Genomic DNA, 14,934 nt, shown 5'->3' on the forward strand with positions numbered 1-14,934 from the left:
AATGAAAGAAGTCTGAGCAACAAACTCTCCCTTCTGATACTGAAACGATTGCTGCAACAAAAAATGTTTCAGATTTGCTTGATATTTCCTGTGGGAAAGATTAGCTTTATTTGCAAGAAAAAATACTTTTATTGAATGTTGAGACGGGAAGTACTTCGACAGGCACCGGATGATGATGCGAAGGCTCTTTTCTTGCAGGTTTTCAAGCAGCAGATTGGCAAACAGCTGCAGGGGATGTTTATGAGATGCTTTGCCCTCCACAGCGCAGGGACTTGCTGCTGCAGTCCATTTCTGTGGTTTCTTTGATCTTCCATTTCTGTCAGTGAAATCACTGTGGTGGCTCACTGGGTGTGATGGGCACATATGGAAGGCTCAGGAAACACAGGTCTTTGCCTGCCAGAGATCTCACTGATGGAGGTTTAACTTGGGGTTTTCGTCTACTGAAAATCAGTGACTATTTCAAGGCTATAACCTGACGTGAAGTTAACACTTTGTGTTTGGACAGTGGATTAAGCTCTTTATCCTTGCCACCTTCAAACCTCGTAGGTTGGCTCCAACCTGTGTAGTTGATTCTGGTCTGGGTTCTGATTTTCAGTTAAAACTTCTAGTTTGCAGTACGCTCTGCTTGAAACAAAAGGAGAAATAAACTGAAGTGAGGTAGCATCCAAATACGGGAAGAATACACATTGCACGTATAAAGCAGAAATGCATATGTTGTTGAAGATGCACAAGGCAGTCGAAGTCTGGAGGATTTATTTTGCTATTTAGTTTTTAACATTAATTCCTTTATTGTGTTCATTAGAAACATTGTAATACACATAAGCATAGGGCAAACGTTATATTAAAAGACCTATGTGCATTTTTAATGCAGAATTTTCTTTTTGGGGTTATTTTTTGTATGTTTTTTTCTTTATTTCTTCGCACAATTACAGAATAAAACATCTATGAAGTGACTGCTGCTTCCCTTAGATTCACAGACATGTTCAAGTATCTGATTAGGATAAGCTGTTTTCCTTAGGTGTCCGAATAGACATTCATTTCAGCTTTAAGGGGTTCACTGCAGGCCCTGTCTGTCTGTCCTGCTGCAGTAGAGGAAGGACAGCAGGAATCAACTTCTACTGAGTTAGTGGGTGGGCCGATCCCATCGTTCCGTCACGGATTGTGCCATCCCATGGAGTGTTTCAGCTGGCATCAGGGTTTGTGTCAATACTAACAAGGCATCTGACACTGTTTAGCTTTTGGGGATATAAAAGCTGTTTAGTTTTGGTGGATCTCATATTCATAGAAATATGATAATTTTTGTAAATTTTAATATAAGGAATTTTTAGTCATGTCAATATTTTCAGTTCCTTAGGACTTCTTTATTCACAGCAACTTAAGAACCTGCTTTTTAATGGAGCATCAATATTGCACGGGGGCCTTTAGAATACGCAAGATAAATAGAAATGTTTTGGATGAGATGTAATTACTTTTTCATGTTTATCTTTTTATCTATGCATAAAAGTATTTTATTAATGATATATATATTTATTGGTTTTATAATTTTTAAATTACAATAATAATATGAGTGTTTGCATGAGCATTAAGCCATGGCAGCTAATATTTAAATCTGTATTATTTCACAGTCATATGATACCATAAATATACTTTTTCTAAACACATTTCCAAGGTTTTCTTTTATTACTGTTTTTGCCCAATGAAACCTATACCGTTAGTTACCTTTGTTGATGTAGATGAGTCAGGATTTCATTCGAAAGGCTTTGTATTTTACTGATAAATACTTCACCTAGGTATGGTGCTTAGGGTGTGGTAACATCATGAGGTGACAGCAAAAATTGAAGGCGTATTTGAGTAGATTTTTTTCATTTCTGAGTGAAAGTGCAGCTGTGTGGGCATGCTTTGGGCTGACCTGTTTCTCCCCAAGCTCCTGACCACGCTGGATTTTCTGGGTGCCAACCAGCTTCTTCCATGGCCTGCTGCAGCTCTCACCTGTGAATAAACTCAGGGTAGTTCTCACTACGTTACTGAGCTGAGGCTTTTGGGCAGAGGCTGAGTAGGCAGCGAGGCTGATGTGGAGCTGAGGGTGGAGCGGGGAGAGGGAGGGAGGCGCGACCAGGAACAAAACCCTCTTTGGCAGCAGCAGCTGGTTTGTTTGGCTCTGCTGCTCCTTGCGACTGCACGGAGAGAAAACAATGCGATAGGGAGAATTCCAGATTTTACATCTGTGCCTCTTTGGGAGTTGTAATTCTGTTGTGAATTGGTTGAGTGAATGTTTTGAATCAGATTCATTTTGGCGATGTTGAGAGGCTGGAGTGAGAGGAGCTGACGTGACTGGCCGTTATATTTTTTCTTCGCTGTGTTAAAGGACGAATGGTCTCATCAAGAAAGGGCAAAAGAAATGATTCAGAAATTACCCTGAAGGTCGTGTCAGGTCAAATGGGGGAGGTTAAATTGGTTTTATTATTTTTAATTTATTATTGTTATATTTTATTCTATTCTATTTTACTTTTATCCACAGAATTGAATTTCAGAAGTGTTAACATGAAGCATTTCATTCTGATAATGCACTTTTCATTTTCTGAATGTTCCTATATTTTATAAATAAATCATACTGTAAAATATGAAAAAGTAACTAATAAAACTTCTAAACAAAAATATGCCCTAAAATGAAGAAAAACATTTGAAAGCACATTAGAAATAAAGCACACTTGAAGACGTGATTGACTGACTGCTCTCCTTTTCAAAAACCCATTTCAGAGAGAAAAGCCTCTTCTGGGGGTTATCTGCTCCCCACCTTTGCAGAAATAAGTGGGATGACTTGGATTCACTTAGGGTTTAAAAGCTGTTTGAATTCATGTGAGGAACCCTCTGTTTGTCACGGGTGCTGGAATGCTTGTCCCAAGCCTTGCTGCATCTTCTTAGGTGTGAGCTTCAGCATGGGACCCAAGAGGCACCGTGAGAGCAATGGAAAGGTGGCCACGGTTTTCCTTCAGCACCCAGCTACAGTGTACAATCAAGCAGTCCCAGGCCTGTTTTACTTACGCTGCTGGCTCTGCTGAACTCCCAGTCACTTATTTTGCTAAATCTTTGAAGTTTTTTAATGCCTTAAACTTCAACACCGTAGAAAAGACTTGGTCTTTTTGTAGCTCGTCTCCCACCCAGGAATAGAATTGAAGCACATGGGGGAAGAAGGCTTTTTAGCAGTTTTGGAAATAGTACAGCTTTTCAAGTCGATCTAGTGGTCATGGAAGTTTACTGACAGTACATTATTGTTTTCCTAGTTCTAGTCACTTAATTCCTAGTTTTTTTGTACAGTGAAACACTGGAGGTAGGGAGGAAGGAAGAGGAGGGACTGAGATGGCCTGTCACCGCAGTGAAGGGAAACTTGGAGAGATTGAAGCTCTCACATCAGTTCTATCACTCACCTTCCTACTGCAGTCTCTACTGCTTTGAGGTATTATGGGCTCACCCATGGAGCTGTGACTGTCTTCACTTGTTTTCCTCTGCTATTTCTTTACCTTCAAGTCTTCTTCCAGTTTATTGATGTAATAGTCATCTGAGAGATGAAGCTTGGACATCACTCAAAGACATCCACCAAAGCAGGTGGTTTAAGCTGCGTTGGAGGATGATACCCTGGACTTGGGGGTTTGAGTCTCTTGATTTTTCATGGTCTGTTCCCAGCTCGGTGGCCAGCAGGCTACTGCAGCTTATTTCTCCTCTCTGAGGACCAGGCATGGATGTTCCTTGTATCTTATGGGCACCTTACAGTGCCAGAGTCTGTACAAGCATCTTTCTTATGTTTGAAGCAGTATGTATATAAAAAAATAGTTTATCTCTAATGATTTTATCAAAGAATTCAGTCATTTTTAAATGTTGGAATTCATGTTTAATGAGTACTTGACTAATTTCAAAATACTGAACACTTCCAGTTGCTTTAAGACCCAGATTTTTAAAAATAGATGTTTGTTTCCACAGCACTGGAAATCTTCCTTAATAAAGTGCTTAATAAAATACTTAACACCTACAATCTAGGACAAGACACAGAGGACGAGAGAGAACAAAGCTTTTTCCTACATCTCTTCATGTAAGAGAGAAATGCAATTACATTGTAGGAGAATTGATGAATGACTTCAAGGAATTGGTTGACTACTGCTATGATGGAGGAGATATGGAAACCTCTAAGTAGAATAGTGTGGAGAGGGCAGTTGAAAACAGTACTCTTTTCTCAATAAAAGTTCAATAACTGAACTGGAGACAAATGCATTTATAAAATGAAAACAAGACACCGATAATGCGTGTAATGTGGAATGGCTGCTTAATTTTTGACCATTGCCTTTGAGTGCTGTGTTTCTTGGTGTTAATAGAGAACCCAGCAAGAGCACGCTGTGGGTGAGGGCAGGCTGCTAACTAGCTACTGTCTACTCCCATAGCTCATTGATTGACTTTTTCGGAGGTTTTGACTCTCTCTCGTGTGTTTTCTCCTGCCCGAATGGGTAGTGTCCTGCTCTTGCTGCCTGGCACAGCTCCAGTGTGATGGGGCAGAGGGGCAGCGGTGTGCCTGGCATGGCTCTGCTTGCTGGGCTGAGGATCCTGCTGGCACTCCATCAGCAATGATGACCAGTGTATCTGATCAAAACATAAGCAGAGACTCACGTCCACACACTGCTCATGTCCAGCACTGTGTTCATAGGCCGGTCTGTAAACAGGAAGCAGAGCGGCACTTTCAGCCTGGAGGATAATAGGTAGTTTTGTTTAGAATTAGGTTTTTTTTCTTTTCCTTTTTGAAAGAATGGCCTTCTGTTAAACATATCGAGTGTGTGAAGTTGAGCTAATCATGTACTATATCCTTTCCATTCAGACTGTAGACTTTTTTATATAAAACTTGTTCTGAATGTTTGCAGGATTTCTATATAAATTGATGTTATATGGCACCGCTCATGTCCTTCTGAGCTAATAATGCTCATACTAAGGTTTGATTCTGAAATACAGCAAAACCTCAGTAAGTCATATGGAAATGAGAGGCCCCGTTGTGAGCTAATGACCTCTGTGAATGAACGAACATGTCAGCGCCGTAACATGAGATACACTTAATTGCTTTTTACAATGGATGCTTGTATACGATACACATCAGCTTACTGTGAAGTGGCTTGTTATGGTAAGACCATAATATAGAACTTTTCTGTTGAAATGGTTCTCTCTCCCTACTTCTTGGGAAATACTTCTTCAAATAAATATGTGGGTTAGTGAGGCAACAGATAGTTATTTGTCTCTCAAGTGTGAGTAATGTAACATGAACAAGCATTAATGACCTAACTCTTTAATTCAACAGGAGATCCTTATTTTTCTTACACGCTAGCTTATTTCTTAATATTTTGGAATCCGTTGCTCAGTGTGTGCTGTGTGTTCCCAGGGGAACTGAGCACAAGCTACAAGTTTTGGGATAACTCCGTTCTGCTCAACTTCATAATCTCTTGGACTCTCTCTTGGACTTCTTCAGCTCAGTGGCTGGCAACTATGTGTATCTGCTCCCTGAATCATCCACTAACATCTGCCTGAAATAATGAAAAGGCTCGCAGTTTTCAGTGGATGTGAGAGGTGGAACTGGCCAAACCATCCACGTGATTTACAAGTCTTCGCCCAATTTCCAGAAGAGACTCCAGTGTGGCGAAATTGAAGCCCTGTGAGTTTCTGTGTTCAAGAACTGGAACGATGAACTGGTGACAGAGAATAAAGTCAAAGGAAGATCTGAGAGGGAACAGCAACAAGGTGGAGAAGCTGGGCATCAGTAACAATCACAAAGTACTCTGGAGAATATGATTCAGGCTGCAACTGAAGTGGACATAAGACCATCTGGGCAACAGCCCTGTGGCATCAAAGTATGATGGGATGATCCCAAAGCAGTGACTTGAGTGGGGAATGAGCTGCAGGAGAAATCAGGTCATGCTCAAATCAGTTCAGTCTTCTTCTGGAGAGCTGAGTCCTGTTTCTGTGTCCCCATAGACAGGATTACTATGGGAAGCTGGCAGGTCATTTCAGCTATAACTTTCAGAAAAGGTCATTTTTAACTTCTCTGTTCAGCACTCAGCTTGAAATGCACAGCTCTGATGAGAACTGCTGACTCTTGATGGTTCCATCTGGAGATGATGAGTCTGTGCTGTACACATCCAGTACAGCAAGTATCTGCTAGTGTCTGTTAAAGACTGTAGTAGTAGTTCTATATAATACTATGAATTCTAGAAACTGGGATTCTTGAAGTCTTAAAGCAGGCTCTTAAAATTAATGGATATTTTTTGTTAATGTCTCTGTGTCTCGTGTGAAAATGGTGATAATGCTGCTTTACCTCAAAGGAGTATTGTCACAGTATCGTGGAAATTTCTTGGGCGCTACTGCAAAGACATCTCTTAATTTTGGATGGCAGAGACGGACTTTTCATCTGGGACTAGCAGTAGGACAAGGGGTAATAGGTTTAAACATAAACAGGGAAAGTTCAGCTTAGATATAAGGAAGAAGTTCTTTACTGTGAGGGTGGGGAAGCACTGGAACAGGTTATCTAAAGAAGTGGTAAATGCCCCATCCCTGGCAGTGTTCAAGGCCAGGTTGGACAGAGCCTTGAGCAACCACATGATTTAGTGTGAGGTGTCCCTGCCATGGGGGTTGGAACTAGATGATCTTAAGGTCCTTTCCAACCCAAACCATTCTATGATTATCTTGTGCAGAGAATGGTTTTGAATGGTGCTCCAGAGATAAAGAAGTCAGGCATGTGTATGTAGTGACCATGCTGGGCTGCTCTGTGTTGCTGTTGGTATCACTGGCAGCACTGGAAAATTCTGCTGGTCCTGCAGCCCCGATGTGCAGCTATGCAGTGTACAAACAGCAAGGGTGTGGTGCTGTGCCCCCTTCTTGTTGGCAGCATTTAGCATTGCAAAATGGCTCTGATGAGAGCAAGCTGGCTCAACATTTCTGATCTGGAACAGCTCCCAGCCTTGGTTTGCAGGGTGTTCTTGATGTGGAGAAGCAGATGGAGTAAGAGTGTTGTAAGACCTTCTGCTAGTCACTGTGGATGATGCAGTTCGAAACAGGGGCGTACAGCACCAGGACCTGTGCAGAAAGCACCTGAATAAAGAGGACACACTGGAGTCAGAGCAGCAGAGCCATGTCTTGCCAGAGGACACACTCCGATGGGAGTGGGAATCTAACCTGGTTTGTGTGACTTGTAGTACATTTTGGGTGATACATTTTGCGTTTAGGTGACCATGTTGATACCTCTAAGAGCATGATAAAGCTGGTTGTTGTTCAACCATACTGCAAACTCCTCTCAGCCTTGTGCTGCATGTTGAACACCATGTGTCTCCTCAGTATTTGACCACTATTAGTATTTGACAATGACCTTGGAGCTGGGATGAAATATAATTCATGTCAGTGGCTACTTGCCATCCCTTGTTATATCTGCCTGCTTTAAAGTCATTGCAAAACATTAGACGGACTTCTGGTGAAAATAATTGGTTTTCTCTTTGGACAATGTTCCAAATTTAGCACATCCTCTTCGAAGCTTAGCAAAGCACTTTCCTGGAGCTGCATCAAACCCCAGTGTTCAGTGTTTAAAGCTCAGTATTAGTGCTCTTTGGAGAAGATGTTGAAACAGTTGGAAGCCCCTGTCACACTTTGAGTGATGGTCTTGTTTTCTGGAAAGCTCTCTAGCATCTTGGAGATGTCAAATTTTGGAATCAAATGCTGAGTTTAATGCGGGAATGTTTCCCATGGACCCTGGTGTTTTATCCAACAATCCAAACCTTTGTATACCATAGTTGCTGTTGATTTCTAGTCTAGGGGATTGTCTCAAATCCCCCCCAAGTTTGGTGTCACCAAAAAAGCTCACATCTCTTCACAGCTAATCAGAGAGAAGGGCTGGGCCTTAGGATGTCATCTGAGCTTGAAGACATTAAAGGAACTCTGGATTAGTATAAAGTGATTTTGTGTATTTTATTCCTTTTCCTGGAGGGACCGAATCCCTCTCTTGAAAAAATGAGACATCTCTTTTCTGCTTCTCTCCGTTCTGCACACACAGTTCATGCTCCTCAGGGATGGGAGGAGTTCCAGCAATGAAATATAAACAAAAAAATCAAGATTCAGTTGCTATTGGAGAATAGCAATTAGCATTTTCATTGTGAATACTGAAAGCCCATTACATGTTTAACCCTCTTATTCTTATTTTCTGGGTGAGAAAATCGATTTGGCTTAAAACTCCTCAGAAAGGCCTGGGTAATCCTGTCACTGAAACACAGAATTTCTTAGTGTAATGGATAGAGCATGAGATTTGGAGCCAGAAAGTGCCAGCATCTGGATCGTTTCCTCAAATGTTTACTATGGATATGGATTCATTCAGGGAACCTCTTGGTTTTGACATGAAGTGTGAACTCAGCCACCACATCATTGCACCTCCAGCTCAAAAGTGAATTCTGATGGAAGTGAATTTTTGGTATGACATTTGTAACCAAGCTGCGTTTTGGCACCAAGGGAGGGGAAGCTTTAGTATCAGGTAAAGGAAGGAATCCCTTTTCTGAATGAACGGTCCAGCTGTGCGTTACTGCTGTGCCTGTTGCTAATATTATTTCTGATGGGGCGTGTTTACTTACTTTCACCATGGCTGTCCGGAAATCCCGTGGCAAGGAGCGTCAGAACATTTGCCAAATCACTACTTCACCCATCAGGCTGATTGTTTCATGCTATTCGGTCTGGTTCACATTAAGGATTTGTTCCATCGCTGCCTTTGCTCTTTTGGGGTATATTCATTACTCGTGGTGGGTTTTATAACAAACAGCCCTTTTTTGAGGGATTACTCCCCCCTTCTTTCACTGAGCCCGTGGTGTGTTAGTAAATACAGTACTAATCTCTCCTACTTCAGACACAACCTCTCTAAGGCAATTCATCCAAAGGAATCAAAAGCAAACTCTTTCCTCTGGTTAGTTATCATTGTAATGTCTTTTGCAAAACAAATGAGAAAGAAACGAGAAAGAAACAGCCTACCTATAAAATGGAAGGAATGTAATAAAACTGAAAGGGGCTTAATTTCTTCTCCTGACAGGTATCTTATTTTTCCATACATCAAAACTGGTGTAAGAAAGAGCAGTCCTGCAGGCAGAGGGAGGCCAGTGCTGCTTGAGAGCCAACTGGCTGTGCGCAGGGAACGTTTGGCAGCCTGGCGGTCTGGCTGGCTGGGGGTGCACTGCTGAGCCCCATCTTGCCAGCACGACCAGGGGGATGAAGCCTCTCCAGGGGGTTCCTCTGGAGTGCAAGAGGAGATTTGACTGATAAAGACAGGCCTGAAAGGCTGTCTCAGGTCTGCTGTCTGCAGTCCCTGTAAAGCTCTGCAATGGACAGAGGGGGCCTTTCACAGCCCGGGCTCAGAAGCCTGGCGTGCTCCCCAGCCTCTGATTTAACAATTTCATCTTACTTCCAACCTTAGACGAATGGCGAAAGCATAAGGGATCAGAGACAGAAGACTGTTGCTTTGCAAGAGAGAGGCGACAACTTCTTGGAACCCTTTGCAAATCATATTATTGCTGCTCTCACTTACTTGCACAGTTCCACGTTGATCCTGATGGTTTTACCTATTGATAAAGAATGAACTGAGTTAATAGAGGGGTGAAAGTCTGCTGGAGAGTACATGCTCCTATAATTAGTTCTAAAAATTGAGTGCTTGTTTTATTTCTCCTGTGCATGTGGGGTTTTATACCTAACATGGCTTTTTGTTGTGCTTTGAGAATTTCTGAGTGTCTTGCAGGTAATTTGAGAAAGAAAAAAGGTGAGATTGTTCTCTGTAAATCCTTTAAAAGGTAGGAAGGCACCTTGAAAAGTTGTCTTTTAAAGTATATTTTGTGCTTAATTTTACTTTTGAAATTCATATTGGTCCCCTGGAAGATGGGTGAGGACTGATAATTCAAACATCAAAATTCCAGTTTGGTAATAATTACATGTTTTCTGAAGGTTGCTACGAGCACTTTGTAAGAGGTAAAAACCAGGTTTTACACCAAGATCTTCATATGCTAGGCATTATATGGCAATGATTATCAGTTAGCCAAGAAGAGAAAATAGAAGAAGGACAGATGGTATCACCTGCTAATTTGGGTCAGGCTTCCCTGTGCTTGTTCTATTAAATGCTTCTCTCTCTTTGAAGGAATGAATTTACAGGTGGGATGATAAGAAGCCGAGTCTGGAGGTATTTTTACCTTTTGAGCCAAAAGGGGTGATAGCAGCACTGGTGCTACAAATAACAGACCCGAATAGAGTTCCTGAGAGATGGACCAAAGAAATCTAACCTGAAATCAAGCTGTGATGGAGAGAGAGCTTTACGGAGTTTTCTGAGTCAGCTCAACAGCTCTTCATTAATGAAGTCTGACATATGCTTATTTCAAAATTGTGATCCATAACAACAAACTCCAAATGGAATTGAGAAACTCAGCTCAACACAGCCTGGCAAGTTGCTGTGGTGCATGAGTTGTATAAGCTCTTTTGGCTACGTGGATATGTTGCAGAAGAGGTTACAACAACTGAAACTGAAAATGCTCAAAGCCCTAATGAAAGGTTTGATATTTGAAATGTGGAGGAAGATTATGCTCCCGTCGCATGCCAAAAAAGTGAGAGGGAGGAGCTGGATTTGAGCTTTTGTTGGCTGAGAAGTAATAAGCTGGGAGAAGACCTGAGCTCTGGTAACAAGAAACTGTATGGCTTAGACCATCTTCAGGGACTCCTTGCTTTGCTGTCCCCGTTCCTGGCATGCATTTCATAAAATCACTGACAGCTGTCAAGGAACACAGTGACAAGAGACAAGAGATGGCATGTAAAGAAAATACGGGTGTTAAGCTCTCACCTGTCCCAGGCCTCTTCTTTGGCATCCTCTCACAAGTCCTTCGCCTCTCACTGTTCCAGCCTCATAGTCCTGTGCTGGAGAAATGGCTTTCAAACCCTTTGTTTAGTAAAAGGTGGCTAAACAAATCAACACAATCACCAGCTTAAATTCACTGTATAGGTCCTTGTCTCTGCTGGCAAGCTGGGGAGTCCAGTTGAAAACGAGTTGACAGAAGTAGCACTGATGGTGAGAGATCCTGCAAGAACTGAAGCAAAACCTCAGGACATGCAAATAAACATCCATTTCTTGGTATTCCTATACACCTACTTGTTGCTGCTTGTGAGCAGCATGGTGCAGCTGGGAAATCTGGTCTCATTCCTCAGGTCCTGCTTACTCCTCACCCTCCTAGGAGGAGATAGAGCCATTGATTTGCCTCCTTCGTTTAGGCCACCGTTCTGTAGTATTTCATCTCATCATACAGCTAATTAAATATACAAGCACTTATTATAAATTATGGCCTGGATTATATATCAGTGGGAAAATTCTGTTGCAGATAAGCCTCCAAATTTGCTGCTGTAAATCTTGACTGGCTCATTGACGCGTGCTTAAAGCACAGCCATAAATCTCTTTGTGAGACATAGTGAGGAAGGAAACACACAGGAGTTTTTCATGACAGCAGTTACAAGGGAAAGGCTCAGAGCTGCTCGTTGCTGCCAATCTGACCCCATCAGTGTCTGAAGCAATTAACAGATTCCCAGTTTTGCACAACAGCTGGAAAGTGATAAGAAGAAACAATCAAGACACTTTTACCTTGATTCCTGTCACTGAGGAATGCAAATACCCATAAAAGCTCTCAGATGTTTTCTCTGGAGCTCAAGTTAAACATTGCAAAGTTTATGGTTCCCTCTCCCCACTTTTTGATCTGGAGCATGATGTAATCAAACTGCATCTTTAACGTAAAAGTAGGTTTATAGCTAATACATATTACCTTTAAAATATGTTTAGATGCAGCTAAAAATCTGCCTAGGCACAAAAATTGCCATTGCTTTTGGGAAATCTGCACTAAAATATTTTCTTCTATTTTTGTATCATAAAATGCAAACAAAAAGGAGAAGGTGCATGGAGACAGGTTGCAGGAAGGATATATGGAGCTGCTGCTGTCTCCTTCCTAATTAGGGTAAGATTCTAGAGTTAGCTTATCCAGTACTGCTGGATGCAGTGGTCCGTCCTCCCATCCTCCTCCCATTCCACTTCTGAGGATTCCCATGCATCAGCCCAGAGGCTCACCTGGATGGGGTGAGTCAGTTTGCTGATAGCCAGAAACCAAATCCAACCAAAAGTGTGTGTGTGGGAAATGTGTTTGTGTCTTGTGGGGACATAAATTATGTCCCGTGGTGGCCAGAGGTGGTACAAGGAGGGGGCAAGGGTGCTGCCAGTCCTCAGACCTGTTGGGCTGAAGGTGAGACCCTGCTCTGAGGAACCAGTGGGGATGGAACCCTATGGGACTTTAAGCATTGAGCGGGTTTGGAAGAGAAAGCCAGCGTGTTTGGGAACTACAAGTGGGAGGCTGTTCCATGCATGCAGTGCAGGGACGCAGCTATATGAAAGGAGGCATTAATCAGGAGTGCGGCTGCAGCACTGGTTCAGGAAAGCTGTTCGGTGCTCGCTTACATCCCTTCCATTCCATCAAAGCTTCAGCACTTCACTGAATAAAGACATATGGGACCAATAAAGCAGATTTAAGGAGATGGAGTCCAGGTGGCAAAAGGGTATAATGGGAAGTGACTTATGGGAAAATGTTGCATTCAAAACTCTTCTGTTGGTTTAGGTGACCCTGTAAATCCAGGTCCTGCTTTTAGTCAATAGGACTACTCATGAGAGCTAAATTGCTTATGTTGCAGGACTGAGCCTACTGAAAGGAAGACTTTTCAAGAAGGTCCAAAGAAATGCCGTAACTCCTGCTTATAGTGTTCTTGTTTTTTTGCATTAACCTAGTTGTGAATACAGCCAACCAATTTGCCATAATTTGTATATTTGGTTGGCATGTGTTTACAGAGGGGAGACCTGGATTTATTTTAAAGAATTATTTTGCCCCTGGTTTCTGTATCCTTACCTTCATCCCTCTCCACAAGAGAAACTCAAACAAAACCCCCAAATACTCCCTTCCCCCACTTAACTGAAAACTTGAAAGCAAACCCTGCACAGTGTACCTTTCATACGCACATCGGTACCTTGCAGTGAAATGAGAAACAGCAGAAGAGCTTTGCAATAACCATGACAAGAGTGGGCAAGGGAAAAACAAAAAGCCTTTATTAAAATACTGCTGTGTTAGATCTTAATAACAGAAAAAGTCCCCCTAGAAATAAATCCTCAACATGATTCTCATATGAAAGAGTATCCCTCCACGTTGAAACCAAATGTTCAAAAGCTCTGTGCTTTGTTTTATTAGTGCCCATAATTTATTCTTCTTAGAAAACATCCCTCGCAGGCTGCTAGAGCACTCAGTGTGGCGTACATCATAATAAAAACAACTTAGAAGACAAAAACATTAGAACAAAAACAAAACTCTGAAAGCTTTGGTGAATAAAACCATGCAGGGGGGTCTGGAAAAAGGACACAGATGTTGTAAGGAATCAAAAGCAGAAGATAAATTGTAAGCAGGAATATAAACCAAGCTTTGCAAACAAACTGGAGTTGCTTTATACATCTCAAACAGTTACATGTAAAGTTCAAGTCAAACATCATTTGCGTAGCCCAAACCCCTCCACTTCACAGCGGCTTCTCTCTGCAATATCCAAACCGAAACAGGCCAGTTTGCTCTCTGTTTTTTCAAGAGAATTGAGTGCATTTCGATGCAGGGACAGCTGTTACTGTCACTGTGATTGGTATCTGCTCAGCCTGATACTTAGAAAGCCCTAATCCATGTTGTAGCTTCCTTTCAGAATGGGTTTTCTATGGGTTTCACTTGAAATTAAAGGAAGAGTTGTTCAATCACTTGAAATAGCTTTTATACCCCAATTGTAGGCAATAAGAAACAAGTTTTCTTTTTTCCCTTCCAAAAAATTCAACCAATTTCCCTGGCCCCAAAAAGATTGAAATGTTTATGTTCTTCCCAGATTATAGCTTTCTTTTCAGGAACATGGAAATCCAGGCACCATAGTGATGGAGGCCAGCCTGCTGGTCTTGAATTACAAACGTTACATGAACAACCCACCATGCCACGACTGTCGGACCAACAGCTTCGTGCTGGCACAGCAACTGGTGAGTGGTCAGAATTCCTCACTGTGCTTCAAAGGCTGCTCTTATTGTATGACCTGCAAATCCATCTGTGTGTCCAATCCCTTGGAAGTCATCACTCCTTCCTCTGTAAGCCTTTTCTGGAGTTTCTTGACTGCTCATTTTCTAGGGTATGTTGGCTGTACTCGTGGCTGTGTTTGTTGGCTACTCTCACTTATGGATTGGTGTTACCATCTGGTACATTGCTGCTTGGTGAAAAGGGAACAATTTGTGGGGATTGTGTAACTTTTATATTGCTTCATCTTAAAAAAAAGAAATAAATAAGAAAATCTACATATCCCTTATTCCTAGTGGAATATCTCTTTTCAGGTCTTTACAAACCAGGTTTCAACACTAGATTTTCTGTAGCAGAAAAGAGCAGCACTGAAATTCCTGGTGTTCCCTTTTGGTCCCTAGTTACAACTTGTGAGTTACTGTTTCGTTGTTTCATTTAAGAAATTTGTACATCTCGTTCAGAATGCAGAATTTGGCATAACTTGTACATACTGTACAAGGCTAGGAACTTCACAATGAGGTGGAGCTGTACCTGTGTTAGATTAGAGATGTTGTTTGGGATAGGGCATAGGGGATTGGCCTTGGGCAATAAAACCAGTGGGAGAAGAGAAGGATAGGAGGTGTAGAAAGCAATGTTTTAGTGAAATGGAAAGTAGATGAAGTAACTGTGGTGTTAGCCTTGGGGCCAAGGAGCAGGATCTTGCCCAATGCTGGTAATGCTCTGCTCTCCCCTGTGGCCCCTTTCAGGCCTTATCCAGCACCTGGAGTGCTCTGCATGATGGCCCAAGTGATAAAGC

The sequence above is a fragment of the Strigops habroptila genome, chromosome 1 (genome assembly GCF_004027225.2).
Source record: "Strigops habroptila isolate Jane chromosome 1, bStrHab1.2.pri, whole genome shotgun sequence".
Taxonomy (NCBI): Eukaryota; Metazoa; Chordata; class Aves; order Psittaciformes; family Psittacidae; genus Strigops; species Strigops habroptila.